At 36.8% G+C, this 19,194-nt stretch overlaps 2 non-coding genes across 2 annotated transcripts; both read right to left on the minus strand.

Annotated features, from left to right (window-relative positions):
• Window positions 1–3,603: 3,603 nt before the first annotated feature.
• Window positions 3,604–3,767, minus strand: LOC127558551 (U1 spliceosomal RNA). Its single transcript, XR_007952926.1, has one exon. It is a non-coding gene; the product is annotated as a U1 spliceosomal RNA (small nuclear RNA).
• Window positions 3,768–8,583: 4,816 nt separating this feature from the next.
• LOC127558552 (U1 spliceosomal RNA) lies at window positions 8,584–8,747 on the minus strand. The gene has a single exon (XR_007952927.1). It is a non-coding gene; the product is annotated as a U1 spliceosomal RNA (small nuclear RNA).
• Window positions 8,748–19,194: the final 10,447 nt, after the last annotated feature.

Here is a 19,194-nt window from a genome sequence, read left to right on the forward strand (position 1 = left end):
TTGCAGGAATAGTTGACCATTAAAGCTAGTTTAGGCCAATTTGGGGGATAAGGAGAGGGAGGCACAGCTCAGCAACATCAGTCATCACAAAGGGGTCTATTGGAATGAACTGGTTCCAGATTGGCCCCTTTAAACAAAGTTAAGGCTTATTCTATGTCCAGTGGACCGGCCTAGTAAGAGAGCTCATAGAAAACAGATATATTAATCTCAGGGACACTCTCACAGGTTGTCCCAAAAGTCTTAGTTCAGATTTAAGCTGATATTTTTGGAATAGATACCCTGTATGTTGACTACTATTACATGCAGGGTATCTAATTTCTAGATTCCATAATCTGGAAATAGATGGTTTTTATCCACTTGGTTTTGCATATGTGAATGAAAAGACAATGTCTTTGAAAAGGGAATAGATCTTGTATAGGAGGTTCTGTGAAATTCCAGGGCTTGAATCCAGCCATTGTCATCTTCTGACAGAAAGTCTAGAGAACCTCGGCAGCTCTAAAGAATCTTCTACTTTGGTCTTGTTTGGATTTTTGATAATGTTTTCTTCAAATTTGTTTTATCCTTCACCGCTTCTGTTATGAGGCAACATTTCTTGCAATCCTCCATCACCCTCCCTGCAAAATTATATAAACTGATCTTGCTAGAAGAGAGCCAGAGTCTTAAGATCTAGACTTAGGCCCTCTTCAGCTACTGTAGAAGCAGCTTCTTTCAGTGCAGGAGTAGAGTACAAAGAAGGATTTTACTCCCCATCCCTATCATACCACCACAGGAAAGGGGTGGGGGTGTGTTCCAAAGCCAAAATTAAAGAGAGAGAAGAAAATGAGACTAAAAGTTATCTATTTTTTATGTTTACTGAGTAGGGAACTAGCTCCTCCTGACTCAGTGCCTTATTCTCTTATATACAAACCTCTCCCCTTGAATTCTCACAGACCAAGGATTTACTGTGTCATTCAAAAGTATCAAGACTGTTAGCATTGAACTTTTTGTTTTTCTATACATTTCATTTCTCAAAATTTCCCACTTCTACATCCCTTCCCCCACTCACTAAGCTGTCCTTCTTCATAATTTTCTTTAATGGGTTAGGAAAACCAACCCAGCACATCTTCAGGATGTATAGTGTAATTCTGTTTAATGAAGCCAAACATTAAGTATGGATCAATTGCCCAGTGCTTATACAAAGTTTAACTATGGTTTGTGGGATGGACAATAGACATTTTTACCTTCTAACATCTTTATAATGTAAATGGGACACACATAAGAAAATTCAAAAGTGTTACCAAATAGAAATCTTTTTTTTTTAAATAATAGCTTCCTCCCCCCAAAAATACATGCAAAGACAGTTCTCAGCATCCACTCTTGAAAAACCCTATATTCCAAATTGTCCCCTTCCCTTAGCAAGCAATCCAATATATGTTAAACATGTGCAATTCTCCTATACGTATCTCCACATTTATCATGCTGCATAAGAAAAATCAGGTCAAAAAAGTAAAAAATTGGGAAAAAAAGAAAACAAAGCAAGCAAACAACAAGAAGGTGAAAATACTATGTTGTGATACACACAGTCTCTACAATCCTTTTTCTGGATGCAAATAGCTCTCTCCATCACAAGTCTATTAGAATTGACCTGAATTATAAAGGTCTGATTATGGGGGGAAAAAAATCGTGGGGGGAAGAGTTAGGCCTTTTACCTTTTTACTACGATTTCACTTGGAATTCTAAGCATTATGGTAGCTACCACATTAAACATTCTTGCTTTTAATGATTTTTAATGATTCTGAACAGCCACTGAAAATCCAGTCCTGTTTTTACTTTGGCTTTAAAAAGAAATCTTGGTAGAGGAAGCGACACCTGAGAGAAGGCTTTGCAACAACTCTTAGGGTCTATACAGTTGAACTATTTCATCTAAGGGGGTTGAAATAGAATAGTATGGATAAGAACAGACCTTAACACTGGTATGGTAGAAAGAATACTAGATTTGGGTTAGTTTTGTGAAACAAGACCAACGTTATGTTATCCATTAAGGCTTTCCCCAATGGGGGTTTTAATATATCTGGAGTTGGTACAGGTGTCAAATGGGAAATTTTGGACAGTTTACAATACAGAAAAGTTTAGGAACTCTGAAATTCATTAAATATATATATGTATTCTATATGTATATTGTATAATAACATGCTCGATACCATAAAAATTCAAGCTTCTCTGATACTAAGGGAGGACAAATTAAAATATTTAAAACTAAATACAAAATAAAAAACAAAATAAAAAAAAGAAAAGGTAAAAACAAATCAAGATATTGTCAAGTGCTCAGCAGAAATCAGGAAGAATTCAAAATATGTAAAAATAAATTTCCATTTCAAGAAAGCATATATGATGAAGAGATTATATTAGGACTAATTTTTTTACATAAATTTTCCAGATTGGGAGTGGGGGAGCATCAGGGCCCTAATCCTTAAACTGTGGAAGGGATAACTATACTACAACTTTATTTTATTTCTAAGAAAACAGGCACCTTACAGCTTTAGGCAGTTGTTGCATTCAGATTGTCTATTTTTCCTACTTATTAGCTCCTTTTGAGTTTTTGGGGTTCAGAAAGAGGGGTCACAGAATAGTCAGAAATATTTGCAAATATTACTTTTTAATTGGCATTTGCCAATCTTTTGTCCCTGTGGAATGATTCTTTTAAGTAAGCTGTGATCTTAATGGATAAGGAAACAGAGGGGCAGTTAGATGGCATAGTGGATAGAGCACCAGCCCTGAAGTTAGGAGGACCTGAGTTCAAATTTGACCTCAGACACTTAACATTTCCTAGTTGTGTGATCCTGGGCAAGTCACTTAACCCTAAGTGCCTCAGGGGGGGAAAAAAAAGAAATAGAAGCAATAGTGTGCTTTTGTATCTTGGACAGTACCTGTACAAAACACAATTTCCTATTAAAAACATAACAGCTTTTGACTATCGTATGTTTATATAGTATGTCTTCTATAATTGTTTATCTGATTTTTTGTTTCTGACTCTTAAGTACAGTAAATTTATTATTTCGGCATTTGTTTAATTACATAGAAAAATTTTTGAGTAAACCGAAGTAAATCTCTCAAAAATGACTGGTGCTTTTAAAATAAAAGATTTCAGGGCAAATGAGGAATATCCGAATCCATGATCAAAAGGCAAGTAGAAAACTTCTGTACTGCCCCCCCCCCCCCCAAAAAAATTTTTTTTTGAACTTTTACAGCGCCGTCATTTGACAAGACTCAAAACTATTGCTGAAACAGGTTTCTCTTGTAGTTAGAAGACCTTTCACGAGAAATATACGTTTAAGGGCAAATGTCTATCTGTAAGAAAACTTATCCCCCACCCCTCCCCCGTAGAAACATCGAGTTAAAGAAAAAACGCACTCGGCTACATTGGTGATACTTGTTCTGGAAAGCAACAAGCTTTCCCCAAGCTCAACAGTATTATTGCCAAGGCAAAACAAAACAAAATGGAATCTTAACATTAACAGCATTAGTTGACAACTTTTACCTACGTTGCAGTATGAGACCATATTCCTGCACTGTAGGCAAAAGTATGTCGCGCGCACGATAACTATTTTTAGTCACCTCAAAAATCAGGGGAGAGCGCGAACGCAGTCCCCCACTACCACAAATTATGCAGTCGAGTTTCCCGCATTTGGGGAAATCGCAGGGGTCAGCCCATCCGGAGTGCAATGGATAAGCCTCGCCCTGGGGAAACCACCTTCGTGATCATGGAATCACCCCTGCCAGGTAAGTATGCTCTCAAACACCACGCTCGCCCTCTCCCTCCACATGCTCACACATCACGCACACGGTCACCAACACAACACATCCTATACACCAGCCTCCAGCCACGAAAACCACACAAATCAAAAAACATTTCCGTTGTACAAATGTAGGAGCTACCACCCTCAGAACAACACTTTCCAGGGGGAGAAAATTGGTCAAAGAAAACAGGCCCACAAGTGTTTCATCTGCATACTGCCTCCCTTTTGTGACGTCACTCACCCAGCCTCCCAGAGACTGCCATCTAATAAGCAACTAGGAACTAGACAAAGAAATGCTTTTTTATGCATATATATGAGAATGTCTCCTCCTCCCTCTGTGGCAAGAGCAGATCAGTTTTGCGGTTCGGTTGGTTTACAATTATGCGAGTCCTCGATTCTCCTCGCTTTTCTCCATTTTTCCGAATCTGTCCCAGTTCAAGCCACGCCTCTTCCACCAAACCTTTCCCCACAACTTTCCTGTCTCGGAACATGACAAAGAGCCCTGGACATCATCTACCGCCTGGACCACATATTGTAATAACCTCCTGCTTGGACTCCTTGACTTTAATCGCTTCCTTCTCCATCCACCCACACACTTGCCAAATGGTTTTCCTGACCACGGACGTCAATCTTCTAGTTGGAGGACTCTGATGTCCTTATGTACTTAGGATGTAGGAAAAAATTGAAAGTACTTCGATGGGACTGAAAGCTCTTCACAATATGGCCTCAGACTTAGCACACTGTTACTTCTCTTCCTGCACTCTGTATAGTTCTGCCAAACTGACTTTGACAAGCTCCGATTCCTCTCTCTGGATCTTTGCTTGTCTCCCATACCTGCAATGAACAATCTCTTCACTTCCTACCCTTAGCACACCATGTTTGCTTCAGGTCTTAGCTTAGGTATCATCTTCTACATACACAAAACCTTTCTAGATTTCATAATACTTCTCAGAATTTTTATTCTAATTTGATATAATAAAATCAATAAATGTCAACCACCACGACCATTTTCATATACAAAGAAAAAATGACAGACTTCCCTATGAATCTGCTCTCTCTTTATTGCAGTCTATTTTTCAGTATGTAAAAAAATGAAACGTATTCCTTTTATCCTTTTTGTCTGTGCCTTCCAATAGAAAGATCCCCCTCTTCCTTATATAAAAACAAATCTCAGTGCTGACAGATTTGGTGTCATAGAAGGTGACACAGAAATCCCTTGGTCAAAGGGAAGGATTTGAGTCAGAAAATTAGCTAGAGGGGCTACCCATTCTGTAGCCTCAAAAAGAGAGAGAAACCAATTTCTATTCTTATTCTCTTCTTCCTCTTAACTTTAGTCTTGAAACTCTCTGTCTTCCCAAAATAGGAGAGTAAATTCTTCCCCTACTCCATCATTCACTGCTATAGTTATAGACCCAGATCCAGTATTATTGCAGTAAGCCTATGGCTGGACCACTGGGCCCTTGCCATATTTTTGGCTACTAGGAAAAAAATTATCGTAAATATTTTTGCACATTTCAGTTCTTTTTTTCTGAGTTCTTTGGCATACAAAGTAAAAAAAAAAAAAGGAAGGATTCTGTATCTCCCTTTAAAAAAAATTTAATAAGTGAGGAAATAAATTGCACAATATAGTTGGGCCTTCTGAAATTTTGTTATATTTTAAATTTTAATTTTATTAACTTGCTGGAAAATATGGCAAGGGCCCATTGGTCCAGCCATAGGCTTACTGCAATAATACTGGATCTGGGTCTATAACTATAGCAGTGAATGATGGAGTAGGGGAAGAATTTACTCTCTTATTTTGGGAAGACTGAGAGAGTTTCAAGACTAAAGTTAAGAGGAAGAAGAGAATAAGAATAGAAATTGGTTTCTCTCTCTTTTTGAGGCTACAGAATGGGTAGCCCCTCTAGCTAATTTTCTGACTCAAATCCTTCCCTTGGACCAAGGGATTTCTGTGTCACCTTCTATGACACCAAATCTGTCAGCACTGAGATTTGTTTTTATATACATTTCACTTCTAAAAATTTCTAATCCCTCTTTCATACACTGTAAGTCATGATGTATAACATCATTAAAAAGTGTAGGAAAATCAACTAACATAAACTTCTACATTTGAGAGTATATTGCAGTTCTATTTAATTCAGCAAACATTTCTTTATTCTGCATGGGTTAAGTGCTTTACAAAGGATGTATGGGGGGGTGGAGTAGACAATGGAAAGCTAACATGGTCCCTGCATTGTAAGAGCTTTATAATCCAATGGGTACTTTTTGACAAGTGTACATTTGGCATTTGAACAATGTGACCAATCCAATGGGGTTGCATTCTGCCGTAGAGTTGGAATGCTTGGCAGTTGAGTTTAAAAAAAAAAAAAAAGGGACCTTAGGGTCTGGTATCTTATCTTGCCAGGTGATCTTTAGAATCTTCCCAAGACAATTCAGATGGAAGCAATTCACTTTCTGGCGTGGTGTTGGTATACTGTCCAGGTTTCATAGGCATACAACAATGAGATCATCCCAATGGTTCTGTAAACCTTCAGTTTGGTGGTCAGTCTAATAACACCTCTCCTCTTCCACATTTTCCTTCAGAGCCTCCCAAACACTGATCTAGCTCTGGCAATTCATGTGTTTATGTCATCATCAATGTATTCATCCCTGAGAAGTATGCTGTCAAGGTAAGAGGACTTATCCACAACATTCAAAACTTCATCACTTGTTATAATTGGTGGTTCTTCATATGGATGTTGTGGTGCTGACTGATGGAGTACTTGTGTTTTCTTGGTTTTGCTTGTTAGGCCAAAATTAGCAGGAGCAGTTGAGAATCAATTACTACTTTGTTGCATCTCAACTTGAGTCTGCATCAAGTGCACAATCATCTGCAAGCAAAAAAATCATACAACACTTACTCCACTTCAGTTTTGGCTTCTAGCGTTTTCAAGGTGAAGAAATTTTTTTATTGAAGTTTTTTATTTTTAAAACATATGCAAGGATAATTTTTTCAACACTGACTCTTGAAAAACCTTGTGTTCCAATTTCCCCCTTGCCCCCATCCCCTCCCCTAGATGGCATGTAATCCAATATATGTTAAACATGTTAAAACTATATATTAAGAAGTCCAATATAGGCATACTTATTAATACAATTATCTTGTTGCAAATAAAAATCAGATCCAAAAGTTTTTTTTTTTAAAATGAGAAAGAACATAAAATTCAAGCAAACCACAACAAAAAGAGTGAAAATGCTATGTTGTAATCCACTATCAGTTTCCACAATCCTCTCTCTGAGTGTAGATGACTTTCATCATTACAAGATCATTGGAACAGGCCTGAATCATCTCATTGCTAAATAGAGCCATGTCCATCAGAATTAATCATCATATAATCTTATTGTTGCCGTGTACAATGATCTCTTGGTTAGGCTCATTTCACTCAGCATCAGTTCATGTAAGTCTCTCCAGGCATCTCTGAAATCATCCTACTGATCGTTTCTCATAGAACAATAATATTCCATAACATTCATATACCATAACTTATTCAGCCATTCTCCGACTGATGGGCATCCATTAAATTTCCAGTCTCTTGCTACTGCAAAAAGGGTTGTCACAAACATTTTTGCACATGTGGGTCTCTTTCCCTCCTTTAAGATCTCTTTGGTATATAAGCCCAGTAGAAACACTGCTGTATATATAGTTTGATAATTCTTTGGGCATAGTTCCAAATTGCTCTTCAGAACAGTTCCTTCAGTTCACAATTCTACCAACAATGTATTAGTGTTCTATTTTCCCACATCCCCTCCAACATTCATCATCTTTTCCTGTCATCTTAGTCAACCTGTGAGGTGTATAGTAATCTCTCAGTTGTCTTAATTTGCATTTCTCTGATCAATAGTGATTTAGAGCATATGACTAGAAATGGCTTCAATTTCATCATCTGAAAATTGTTCATATCCTTTAACCATTTATCAATTGGAGAATGGCTTTCTTATAAATTTGAGTCAATTCTCTATAATTTTAAAAATGAGGCCTTTATCAGAAACTCATGGTGAAGAAATTTACCATCAATGCTGTAGCTAATCTTGATTCCATGTTTATTCTCATTGAAGGTGTTTGACAATTCACATACGGTGGTCAGAAAAATTGATATGAAAATGCTCTCAAGAACTTTAGAATCGATTGCATGTCATGGGAGACACTGACATAGGACTACCCAGCAGGGTGTATCCTCATCAAAAAAGATGCTGTTTTCTATAATCAAAGCAAAATTGAATTAGCTCGGAAGAAACATGAGATACACAAAATTACAGAAGCCATCCAAAAAGTTCTTAGGGACTATATGTCTGACCTGTGGCAAAACATTGAGACAGTATTGACTATCAACCACAGCTGGACACACTTTTAACAGTTATGTTGGTCATCTTCCAGAACGAAGGTTTACCACTAACCAATCTAATGTATGGTGGGGATAGGTTTTTGTACCATTACACATACACATAATCTATAATGGAACACAAAGAAAACATAAGAAAATTCAGTATTACTGGAGACTTAAAGAAAAATACTTTTCCTTGTCGTAAATCCCCCTAAACTTCCAGAAACTACATCAGGCATCCCGCAGTCGAAGTTTTATGAACATTCGGGAAAAGCAGATCGATATGGAAATCAGAACACAGTTAAAAAGAATTGAGAACACGACTTAAAAAAAACGCTTTCAGAAGGTTGTGTACAACATCGCAAAGTAGCTACGATCCACGATTGAGTGCGGAACCAAGCAGTATTGAGAAGAAAAAAATCTAACTTACTTTAGTACATAAAGATCAGGGGAGAGCGCGAACGCAGTCCCCCACTACCACAAATTATGCAGTCGAGTTTCCCGCATTTGGGGAAATCGCAGGGGTCAGCCCATCCGGAGTGCAATGGATAAGCCTCGCCCTGGGGAAACCACCTTCGTGATCATGGAATCACCCCTGCCAGGTAAGTATGCTCTCAAACACCACGCTCGCCCTCTCCCTCCACATGCTCACACATCACGCACACGGTCACCAACACAACATATCCCCACACCAACCTCCAGCCTCGCAAACTACACAAAACAAAAAGTATTTTAATCATAGCAACATAATAATTACTACCCTCTGACACAGATCTATGTTTTCCAAAGAGAATAACTGTTTAGAAAATACAGCCCCAAAGACGCTTCATCTGCATATTGCCTGCCCCTTTTTGACGTCACTTATCAAGGCTGCTAGAGACTGCCTACTAACTAAAAGGGAAAACTTGGACAAGGAAATGAGTTGGATTGTGTCTGCTTTAGCTGATCTCATACCATATTGTTTTTAATTTGATTTTACTTTTACTCTTTATTGTTTTTTTTTTTTTGTTTGTTTGTTTTTTGCCAAGCCAATCAAATTGCAGATCCAAATGAGTTATTCAGTTTTCTTTATTCACCTCCCTTCTCTCTACGAATCCGTTCCAGCGCAAATCATGCTTCTCTTAGCAAGTTTTTTCTATCGCTACAATACTAAAGCCTGACAGTGATGTCTTGAGATCAGGCATCGCCCTCGCCTGGACTGTTGCAATACCCTCCTGTTTGGTCTCCCTGATTCTCGTCTTTCCCTTCTGCATCCGTCCTCCACTCTTCTATCAAACTGATTTTCCTGATTTATGGCAGTCCTGTAAAAGTTTCTCTCTAATCAAGCAGTAGTTGTCTGCTTGGATCTCTGTGCATCTACTACTAGGAAGCACTTTCTGGTTTCCAGGGTCTTCCCAGGCTTCTCTTGGTTTGATTTAGGGTTTAAAATGTCATGAAACTTATCATATAATATCCATACACTTAGAAAAATTGACTTGGTTGCTCCCATTTCAATAAGATTTGTGTCTCTTTCCCAGCTTTACAATTTAAAGGAATACTCAGGTTAGAGTACTGAATATAATTGTAATTAAATGGTGGAACATAAAAAATTCCAGCCACTCTTTACTTTCTGGTTCTCTGCTTCCTACTTCCCATTCTTCAACTGGGTATTCTCAGTGTACCTGGCTGACCTTTTGGTGAGCATCTTTCTGCATTCTATTATCAAAGTCAACTAAAAAAGGGGGAAGAATTGTCTTATTAACATTCTCTCCAGCTCCGAGAGATGTAGTAAAAAAAAAAAAAAAAAAAAAAAAAAAAAAAAGACATCAGGAGAAAACTTATCCTAGACTTTTCCCAAGAGCAAGAGCTTATCCATTTCTTAAAACAGAGGTACTTGTCTCTAAGAGCCCAGACTAATTACACAATTATCTGTAAGGCTAAAAAAAAAAAAAAATTCTTCCCTATCAGAAATACATTAAATAGATTGGCAAAAGGCTGGAGAAGTTTCTTTCTCTAAGCATGGGCAATTTTCTTTTAAGATTCCTTGAAATGTGATGGTAGGATCTCTCTCTCTTTTTGGTTATGACTTTCAAATGTTCTAATGACTCTTTACTTTAAAAAAAATCTTTATTTTCAAAATATATGTAAAGATAGTTTTCTTTTTTCTTTTTGCAAAATATATGCAAAGTTGGTTTTCAACATTCATCCTTGCAAAACCTTGTGTTCCAAATTTTTTCTCTTTCTCTTCTCCCCACATCCTTCGCTAGAAGGCAAATATTCCAATATATGTTAAACATGTGTGATTCTTCTATACATATTTTCACAATTATCATGCTACGCAAGAAAAATCTGATCAAAAAAGAAAAAAATGAGAAAGAAAAAAATGCGAGCAAACAACAAAGTGCAATGTTGTGATTCACATTCAGTCTCCCACAATCCCTCTTTCTGGATGCAGACAGCTCTCTCCATCACAAGTCTACTGGAATTAGCCTGAATTACTTCATTGTTGACAAGAGCCATATCTATCAAAATTGATTGTCACATAATTTTGTTGTTGCTGTGTACAATGTTCTCTTGGTTCTATATACTTCACTTAGCATCATTTCATGTAAGTCTCTCCAGGCCTCTCTGAAATGAAATTGCTAATTGTGTCTTATAGAATAATAATATTCTATAACATTCATATATCACAAATTATTCAGCCATTCCCCAACTGATGGGCATCCATTCATTTTCCAGTTCCTTACCACTATAAAAAGGCTGCCACAAACATTTTTGCACATTTTTTTTTTTTTTTAAATAATCTCTTGGGATACAGGCCCAGTAGATACAGGCCCTTATTCTCAAAGAGAACCAATGACATCACCAGAGTGATGTCTTGACTTGTATGTGACAGAGTTGTCAATTTTCTTCAGAATCAGTGATAAAAAGTCAAGATTGGTGATGGCCCAGGATGCCGTGGAAGACCTTGGCCTTTCTAAATTAAGGCTTTAGTTTATCTGAGGCAACACCCATTCAATGATTAAGGGTGAGCACTGCCACAGTTGAAAAACTCAGGTTGGACACAAACTCAACTATCATTCCTGGGAGAGCTGAAACAAGAGATTTTTTTTTTAATTAAATGGGAATTATAGAGGAAAAGTATAATGAAAAAAGTATGAAAGGAAATGAAAACTATAAGACTAAGAATTAGAAAGGAAATTGACAATTTCTCATACAAGGTTCAAAACTTTGCTTAAAAAATAAATTTTCTGTATGACCTAGCTGCCTCAAATGCTAGGAGATGCAAAAACATTGCAGTGGGGGTTCAGTAGTGCTTATTCCTTCTGCTGCAGATAAAATCTATATCTTATATCATATCGATCCAAAGTAGATCAAAGGTACTTCCCATTTTTTGCTGGGTTGTGCCCTATCTCTCTGCTTCTCAACAAAATTTCCTTCCTGCTAGATATGCAGAACTATAATTTGAAATTCTTTCAAACGAGAAAAAAGAGTTGATTGAAATAAGGGATTATGATGGTGACCCAAAGGACAAGCCAAACCATGGCTGTAGCTGAAAGGAGAGTGGCTAACCCATCCACTAGAAAAGTTGGGCTATATTCCCATGCAGAGTTATTCCCAGGGACCCCAGGATGTCTTGACAGTGGAATTCTAGGGATAGCAATCTGGGGCCAGACAAGGGAGTAGAATTGCAGTATGTAGTGTAGGCTAAAAAGAGACTTGTGTGAAAAAGGACTGTATAGAGATTGTCATAGAGAAGATATCTTCTAGTCCAACCCCTTTATTTTAAAGATGAGGAAACTGAAGCTCAAAAATGTCAGTGTATTTGATCAAGATTACGCAGGTAGTGAATGGCAGAGCCAGGATTTGAATTTGTGCTCTTTTCACCATACTACTGCTGCTTCTTACAGTTAATTCAGAAATGACTCATATTTCCCATCTGTTGTAATATAATAGGTGTATTTCATTTAAAAAAATATCACTAAAGGATCATCTTAAGGCAGGAAGTGTAGCCTCCCCTTCTCTCTCTCTCTCTCTCTCTCTCTCTCTCTCTCTTTCTCTCTCTCTCTCTTTCTCTCTCTCTCTCTCTTTCTTTCTCTCTCTCTCTCTCTCACATATTTACTCACCAAAATGTTACTCATTTATGTTATTTTGGGTGATTGATTACAACAAAATTTCATGTTATAATAGGATTTGGTTAATATATATTAATGGTATTAATGAGTTTGGTTGGTACAGCATTAAGTAAATGTACACAAATAATATTATAATTTTAAAATTGATATTTGGCACTTAGGACAGTGCCTTGCATTTAAATAAATAATAGTTATTTATAATGGTGCTTTAAGGTTTGCAAAGCATATTTACAAATATTGCTGTCATCCTTACAGCAACCTTAGAAGATAGGTACTAATACCATCTCCATTTTACAGATGAAGAAACTGAGGCAGACAGAAGTTAAGATACTTGTTCAGGGTCATGTAGCAAGTGAGTATATGAATTGGTATTTGAATTCAGGTCTTTTGGTATACCATCTTTCCACTATATTCACTGTGCCACCAGCTGCTTCTTAATATATGATTTTTGAATTAAATCATTCTGAGTCCAATGAGGAATTTGATAAGAGAAAGATGACAGACTTTTAGCTGGAGGAAATACAGAATCAAGGAAAGATTCATTATACACCCACAGGTAGCGTCTATAGGAAGTTCCTCTCTAGGAGTTCTCTATACCATACATATGCATATATGTATGTACATTGTGCATATATACATACACAGCATATATATGTGTATGTATATGTACCATATATGTATATATATATAACTATATGCATATATATGCTTGTGTATGTCTTACATATCTTACCTCCATCTCTGATTCCCTTTGCGTACTACTGACTGTCAGCTCCATGAGGATACAGATCTTTTTTTAATAAAGTTTTTTATTTTTAAAACATATGCATAGATAGTTTTCAACATTCACCCTTGTAAAATCTTGTGTTCCAATTTTTTTTCTCCCTTCCTTTCCCCAAGCCTCTCACCTAGACACCAAGTAATCCAATATATATTAAACATTTGAAATTCTTCTATACATATTTCTATAATTTTCATGCTGCACAAGAAAAATCAGATAAAAAGGAAAAAAAAAGAGAGAAATAAAATAAAATGCAAGCAAACAACAAAAAAGTGAAAAGTGATTCACACTCAGTTTCCCCAATCCTCTCTCTGGGTGCAGATGGCTCTCTCCATCACAAGACCATTGGAACTGGCCTAATTTACCTTGCTGTTGAAAAGAGCAACGTCCATCAGAATTGATCATCATATAAACTTGCTGCTGTGTACAATGTTCTTTTGCTTCTATTCACTTTACTTAGCATCAGTTCCTGTAAGTCTCTCCAGGCCTTTCTGGAATCATCCTGCTGATCCTTTCTTATAGAACAATGTTATTCTATAACATTCATACACCATAACTTATTTAGTCACTCTCCAACTGATGGGTATTTATTCAGTTTCTAGTTCCTTGCCACTACGAAAAGGGCTGCTACAAACATTTTTGCATATGTGGGTCCTTTTCCCTTTTTTATGATCTCTTTGAAATCCCGGGCCAGTAGAGACACTGCTGGATCAAAAGGTATGCACAGTTTGATAGCCCTTTGGGTATAGTTCCCTATTGCTTGCCAGAATAGTTGGATAATTTCACAATTCCACCAACATACCAGTTTTCCCACATCCTCTCCAACAATCATTATCTTTTCCTGTCATCTTAGCCACTACATTTAGTGTATAGTGGTACCCTAGAGTTATCTTAATTTGCATTTTTCTTGTTATTAGTTATTTAGAGCATTTTTTATATGACTAGAAATGGTTTTAATTTTTTCATCTGAAAATTGTCTGTTCATATTCATTGACCATTTATCGATTGGAGAATCACTTGTATTCTATAAATTTGAGTCAATTCTCTATATTTTAGAAATGAGGCCTTTATCAGAATCATTGGATATAAAAATTTTTCCCCTGGTTTTCTGCTTCCCTTCTAATCTTGTCTACATTGGTTTATTTGTACAAAAACTTTTTAACTTAATATAATAAAAATTATCCATTTTGTATCCCATAATATATATAGTTCTTTGTTTTTAGCTTTATGCCCTTCTCAGTTCTTGGCACAATACATACTTATTTGTAATAATATTTGGTCTTCACTCAAGTTTTATTAAATTGAATTCATATCACAAAAATAACTAGAGTTTACACATATAGAGATCTAAGGTTCAAAAACCACTTTCTTTTACAAATATCTTATCTGATCCTTACAAATAATTTCATGGGGTATGTTCTACAAATTTTATTCCTTGTACTTTATAAATGAAGAAATTGAGATTTATATGGTTTAAGTGGCCCGACCTGGGCCCTGAAGAAAGGGAAATATTATCTTTTGTGGTGAGCAATAGATTTGGATCTCAAAGCCTAGGTTATATATTTGTATGGGTAAGGGACAGATGCCATAAATATTTAGAACGTCTCTATATATTTTAGAAATGAGGCCCTTAAATGTAAAAATGGTTTCCCAATTTATTGCTTCCCTTCTGATCTTGTCTGCATTAGTCTTGTTTGTTCAAAACCTTTTTAACTTAATATAATCAAAATTATCTATCTGGTGTTCAATTATGAGTTCCAATTCTTTGGACACAAATTCCTTCCTTCTCCACAGATCTGAGAAGTAAACTATCCCATGTTCCTCTAATTCACTTGTAATATCACTATGTCTAAATCATGAACTCAGATCTTATCTTGGTATGTGGTGTTAGGTATGGTCCTAATTCTTCCATACTAGTTTCAATTTTTTCAGCAATTTTTGTCAAATAGTGAGTTCTTATCCCAAAAGCTGGGGTCTTTGGGTTTGTCAAATGCTAGATTGCTATAGTTATTGCCTATTTTGTCTTGTGATCTGAATCTATTCTACTGATCAACTAGTCTATTTCTTAGCCAGTACCAAATGGTTTTGATGGCCACTGCTTTATAAAATAGTTTTAGGTCTGGCACAGCTAGGCCATCTTCATTAGCAGTTTTTTCATTAATTCCCTTGAAATTCTTGAATTTTTGTTCTTCCAGATGAACATTGTTACTATTTTTTTCTAGATCTGTAAAATAATTCTTGGGATTATCCTATCCCTGATTAGTGGATTTGCCTATCCATGAGCACTTGATATTTTTCCAACTGATTAGGTCTGACTTTATTTGGGTAGAAATGTTTTGTAGTTGTATTCATATAGTTCCTGACTTTCCCTTAGCAGATAGATTCCCAAATATTTTATACTATCAACAGTTATTTTGAATGGAATTTCTTTTTTGTATTTCTTGCTGCTGGACTTTGTTGGTAACATATAAAAATGCTGATAATTTATGTGGTTTTATTTTGTATCCTGCAATTTTGCTAAAATTGTGAGTTGTTCTAGTAGTTTTTTAGTTGATGTTCTAGGGTTCTCTAAGTATACCATTATATCGTCTGCAAAGAATGATAATTTGGTTTCCTCATGACCTACTATAATTCCTTTAATCTTTTTTTCTTCTCTTATTGCCAAAGCTAACATTTCTAATACATTGTTGAATAGTAATGGTGATAGTGGGCAGCCTTGTTTCACTCCTAATTTTATTGGGAATGGTTCTAGTTTGTCCCCATTACATATGATGTTTGCTGATGGTTTTAAATAGGTGCTACTGATCATTTTGAGGAAAAGTACCTTTATTTCTATACTCTCTAGTGTTTTTAATAGGAATGTGCCAATAGCTTTTTTTTTTTTTTTAATAACTTTTTATTGACAGAACCCATGCCAGGGTAATTTTTTAAGCATTATCCCTTGCACTCACTTCTGTTCCAGTTTTTCCCCTCCCTCCCTCCACCCCCTCCCCCAGATGGCAAGCAGTCCTATACATGTTTAATAGGTTACAGTATATCCTAGATACAATATATGTGTGCAGAACTGAACAGTTTTCTTGTTGCACAGAGAGAATTGGATTCAGAAGGTATAAATAACCCGGGAAGAAAAACAAAAATGCAAGCAGTTTATATTCATTTCCCAGTGTTCTTTCTTTGGGTGTAGCTGCTTCTGTCCATCCTTGATCAACTGAAACTGAATTAGCTCTCTTTATCGAAGAGATCCACTTCCATCAGAATACATCCTCAAATGGTATCGTTGTTGAGGTATATAATGATCTCCTGGTTCTGCTCATTTCACTTAGCATCAGCCAATAGCTTTTTAACTGGAATTCCTGCCTCATGTTTCTTCCTATTCTAATTCATCTTCTGCTCAGCTGCCAAAGTGATTTTGCTAAACATTAGCTCTTATTATGCACATCTCCAAAGACTCCTTTAGGATTAAAAATAATTTGTTTTGTTTTTAAAATTCTTCACAAACTGACCCCTTATCTTTTCGATCTATATAGATTTCTGTCCTCCAGTCATAGTAGTACGCTTACTGTATTTGCCACTATAGTTAGTGCTCCCTCTCGTGCGTGCCTTTATGTTTTCTTGCCGTCATGTCTATGTAAACAATTTATGTAGTTGTGTCTTTCATTAGAAACAATGTAATCTCTCCGACAGAAAGGACTATTTTTACTTTTTCTTTCTATCTTCAGTGCTTAGTACAGTACCTGGCCCTTAGGGTTCCCATTCATGTTTGTTGATTAATGATCCTTGTAATTACTTTGCATATAATTTTGAGCCTCTCCAGATAAAGGACTCAGGCAACTGTTTTAACTTCTTTGGGGATATAGTTACTCGATTGAAAAATAAAGAGTTTGAACAAGATGGACCGATAGCCTCTAAGCTCACTTTTAGCTCTATGTCCCTATAACTATTGGTTCTCAGTTTCCTCGTTTGTAAAATTAGGGGTTTGACTACATGGTTTCTTTTATCCCTTCCATAAGTCTAAATTCTATGATCATCTCATAGAGTCAGGAAATCTGGGCATTTGTACAAGTTATTTTGACTTAGTTTCCTCATTTGTAAAACAAGAGTCTGGATCCGATGACCTTTAAGGTTTCCAGCCCTACTAGTCTCTGATTTTATGATAATCCCAGGGGATCATGAAGTCTCCAAGATTGAAAATAATTTACTGACACAAAATGTGTCTTGACCTAAAATAATCAGTAGCACCTATTTAAAACCATCAGCAACTTGACTGCATGGGCACCTGCCCCTCACTCAGGAAAATGAGCCAGCTCTCCAACCAAAAGCAATGTTTGTGTGGGGTGAGAGAGGAGTGGCAGGAGAGCAGCAGGGGGCGCATAGTTAACATTTTCTAATTATGTTGAAAGAATTGACCTTCACAGACTGTATTTGTGTGTAAGACATTAGTGCAAATAGGAATAAAACTAAAAAAATGGTATTAAAATCACTGTCACCAGTCAGAATTTTTATTATAGCATTGTATGAAATCTATTTGTGTTGTTACTAAAGATCTCTTGGTTGCCAATGCCAGTGGCCTTTTCTCAGTCCTTATTCTACTTGATCCCTCAGCAGCTTTTGATACTGTTGCTCACTTTTTCTTCCTTGATATTCTCTTCTATCTAGGTTTTTAGGATCCCATTCTCTCGATTCACTTCCTACTATTGCTACTTCCTTTTCTGTCTCCTTTGTTGCATTCTTTTCCAGACCATGCCTTTTAACCATAGGTGCCCTCCTGAGCTGGACCCTTTTCTCCATGGATACAGTTTCATTTGGTGATCTCATCAGCTCCCACAGATTTAATCTCCTATCTCAATTCTCAAATTCTCAAATCTGCTATCCTACCGCAATGTCTCTGCTGCTCTCCAGTTTCTATCTGCAGCTGTCTTTCAGGAACCTTGAACTGGATATCCTGCAGAAATATGAAACTCTCTTGATTTGCCCAAAATGGAATTCATTATATTTTCCCCTGAGCCCTCCCTGCCTCCCACCTTCCTTTTTATTGTGGAGGGCAACAGCATTCTCTCAGCCGTTTAGGTTCACAACCTGCAAGCCAACCTGGATTCCTCACTCTGCTGCCCCCTCCCCACCCCAAGGCCTACCAACTTTCCCTTTGCCAGATTTCTTCAACAAGCCGCCCTTTCTCCCCTGCCACTGCCACCATCCTAGGCTGACCTTCATCACCTTGGCTATTGTAATAGCCTGCTCTTAAGTCTGCCTGCCTCAGCTCTCCCTATTCTAATCTGTTCTCCATTCATTCATTAAAGTGGGTTTTCCAAAGCATAGATCTAATCATGTCACATGTCTCTTCTCCACACTCAGAAAACTCTTTTGACTCCCTGTTGTCTCAGGATCAAAAACAGAGTGATCTGTTTGGCATCCAAAACCCTCATAACCTAGTCTGTTCCTACCTTTTCAGTCTTACACCTTCCTCCCTACTACTTACTCTCTGGTTCAGTGACACTGGCCTCTTGCCTGTTCCACACACAAAACAATCTGTCTCTGAGCTCTGGGCATTTTCTCTAGCTCTCCCATAAGCCTGAAAGGCTTTACTTTGTCTATTCCAACCAATGACCTTCCTTGGTTTCTTACCAACTAAAGTCGTATATTCCATAGGAATCTTTTCCCAACCCCTCTTAATTATAATGTTTTCCCTTTGTTAATGATTTCCTATTTATTCTATATATAACTTTGGTTTCATATTGTCTCCTCTCTTAGATCGCAAGATTCTTAAGGGAAGGGGCTATTATTTGCCTTTTTTTTTTTTTTTTTGGTACATCTGAGTTTACCACTGTGCTTGGTACAAAGTAAGGGCTTGATAAATATCGATTAATTATTGAGAATCACCAGAGGAAAGTTGCTTCAGTGTAATCCTTTGATCCCGAAATGGGAATATACAGGAAGAATATATTATAGTTGGAGGCAGTAAAGGAACTAAGAAATGAGAAAATTGCTTACTTGACCAATATGGATAGCACAGAACCTCAGGAAGTAGCAGTGAGTAGATTTGAGTTTGATGTTTGAGAAAAACTGGCTGAATGTGGTAAGCAGTAAGCATTTGGGGAGGAAGGAGAATCTTTTAAAAAGCAAAATTATGAGATATTTGAAATTTTTACACAGAGATTACAAGC

Source organism: Antechinus flavipes, chromosome 3 (genome assembly GCF_016432865.1).
Source record: "Antechinus flavipes isolate AdamAnt ecotype Samford, QLD, Australia chromosome 3, AdamAnt_v2, whole genome shotgun sequence".
In the NCBI taxonomy this organism is placed as follows: domain Eukaryota; kingdom Metazoa; phylum Chordata; class Mammalia; order Dasyuromorphia; family Dasyuridae; genus Antechinus; species Antechinus flavipes.